We start from the raw sequence: 2257 nt of genomic DNA, 5'->3' as shown, positions 1-2257 counted from the left end.
GCGCGCGCGTGTGTGTGCCTTCGTGTAACGCACGCGCGCGCACTGATGCAACGTGTGTGTGAGTGTGTGTGTGTGTGTGTGTGTGTGTGTGTGTGTGTGTGCCTTCATGTAAAGGCCTGTGTGTGTGTGTGTGTGTGTGTGTGTGTGTGTGTGTGTGTGTGTGCCTTCATGTAAAGGCCTTTGTGTGTGTGTGTGTGTGTGTGTGTGTGTGTGTGCTTTCGTGTAACGTGTGTGTGTGTGTGTGTGTGTTATCCCCCCCCCCCCCCCCCCCCCCCCCCCCCCGCCCCCCCTCCCTTCTTGCCCCCACTGCGAAAGGAAAAGACTGGCCGACACGTTTTTGGATTCCGTCCAGCAAATTCACGGACAACACGTAACTGAGGACCAGTCCGTCTCAGTGTCTGTCCGGTTGGTGTTGGCTGTTGAGCTGAAAAACAGAGAGCAGAGGTAGGGGCGAGCATTGCCTTATTTCCGCAGTCTCTGTGTGTTGGTGGTGTAGGTGTGGTGGTGTGGTGTGTCGTGTTGTGTTGATTGGTGGTGGGCTCGCTAAAACTAAAAGACTGGGCCAGTGAAGCGGACTACTACTACTACTAAGTGGAGGTTGGTGCTTACGGTCAAATTTCTTCTCATTTTCTTTTTGTTTTTATACTTTCCTTTCTTGTTAGTTGTGCTGAGTACGTGTAACTCAAGACTAACGTGACTGAGGTGTGTAGTTGCTTCAAGTCAGTCGCGAACACATCACCGACAACACGGTTTGATTCTAAAGAAGTTACCGTCAGGTGAATGATTCGGTGTTGTTGCTGCTAGTAACTTGCACACCTGCTATTTGTGAACGTAGTTAGGTTTCTGCGAACTTGTGTACACTTCAACATCGCACGTCGAAAAGCTTTGAATACAGCGGGGGTGATTGTGGAATTCAACTCAGTGTGAACTGAAGGAGGTAGGGGCGAAGAAGAAAAGTTTTCTGTGGATGGTGTTTTTAAAGTGGTCACGTTATGATTATTTTTATGTGGTGTGTTGGACCACCACCGGGTTTTTTTCTTTTAGTTTTAGTTTCTCAAAACTGTGGACTGTCCATAATTGATGTGCCCCAACCCACCAGTCATGTTCTGTCATCATTTGTATGTTTTGACAAAAAAAATGGAATTTGCCTTTAGGCTTCTCCACTCCTTTCCATCTTTCGATTCAACCTCCCCCCCCCTCCCCCTCTCTCTCTGTATGTGTGTGTGTGTGTGTGTGTGTGTGTGTGATTAACGTGCGTGCGTGCCGGTGTGGCATTCGTACAGTATGTGTGCAACACCTCTCCTGTGGGTGCCGAGTGAACTACAACAATGTCGGTATGTGCGGTGTGTGGGCGAACACACTGAGGTGACTATAATGTGTCGGTGTAATTAGACGTTGTATACCCCTCGCCCAAAATATACCCTGGCCGGGCACAAAATGGCCAAAGCCTAGGGGGGTTGATTAAGATGACCAGGAGCCATTTCGAGTCATTCCCCTCTGGTCCAGAATATACCGGCAACCTGCGGGCTGCCGTCTTCTTTACTGTTGTTTCAAAGCCGGTCATGAAGTGGATTTGTCAATTGTTTACAGTGCCGCGTAGCTGGCAATCATGATTCTCATCATATTAATAGGCATGATTCTCCATTTTGTAGTTTAAGTTTCGCTTTCAGTGCCGATCACAGTTCATTGTATTGTATTGTATTGTATTGTATAACAGTATTGTACTATATTGTATAACAGTATTGTACTTTAGTGTATTGTTATTATATTGTATTGTATAACACTATTGTACTGTATTGCATTGTATTGTATAACAGTATTGTATTGCATTGTATTGCATTACTTGTTAACACATTTCTCTGTGTCAAATTGGGACTGCTCTTCCCGTGGAGAGCACAGTGCCACAGTACAGCGCCATCCATGTAGAGTGATGGCCTAGAGGTAACCGGCCGTCCGCAAAGGAAGCGAGAGAATCTGAACGCGCTGGTTCGAACCACACCGGCAGTCGCCAATATTCCCCCCCCCCCTCCCTCCACTAAGACCTTGAGTGGTGGTCTGGACGCTGGTCATTCGGATGAGATGATAAACCGAGGTTCCGTGTGCAGCATGCATTTAAGAACCCACGGCAACATAAGGGTTGTCCCAAGCACAATTCTGTCGAAAATATCCACTTTGATAGGAAAACAAATAAAATTGCAGGCAGAAAAAAAAAGGTGGCGCTCTCAGCGTAGCCGCGATACGCTCTCCCTGGGGAGAG

General features: G+C 47.5%; 1 protein-coding gene across 3 annotated transcripts in view; it reads left to right on the top strand.

The window, feature by feature from the left end:
• The first annotated feature begins 308 nt into the window (after positions 1–308).
• LOC143294673 (uncharacterized) overlaps positions 309–2257 on the top strand; it is an 8130-nt gene continuing 6181 nt past the window's right edge. Inside the window, exon 1 of one of the 3 annotated variants that reach the window (XM_076606061.1) lies at positions 309–444. The gene's annotated coding sequence lies outside the window, so the exon portion shown is untranslated. The other 2 variants (XM_076606059.1, XM_076606060.1) reach the window with 2 other exon arrangements.

Source organism: Babylonia areolata, chromosome 20 (genome assembly GCF_041734735.1).
Source record: "Babylonia areolata isolate BAREFJ2019XMU chromosome 20, ASM4173473v1, whole genome shotgun sequence".
Classification (NCBI taxonomy): domain Eukaryota; kingdom Metazoa; phylum Mollusca; class Gastropoda; order Neogastropoda; family Buccinidae; genus Babylonia; species Babylonia areolata.
This window is presented reverse-complemented; position numbering and strand designations above follow the sequence as displayed.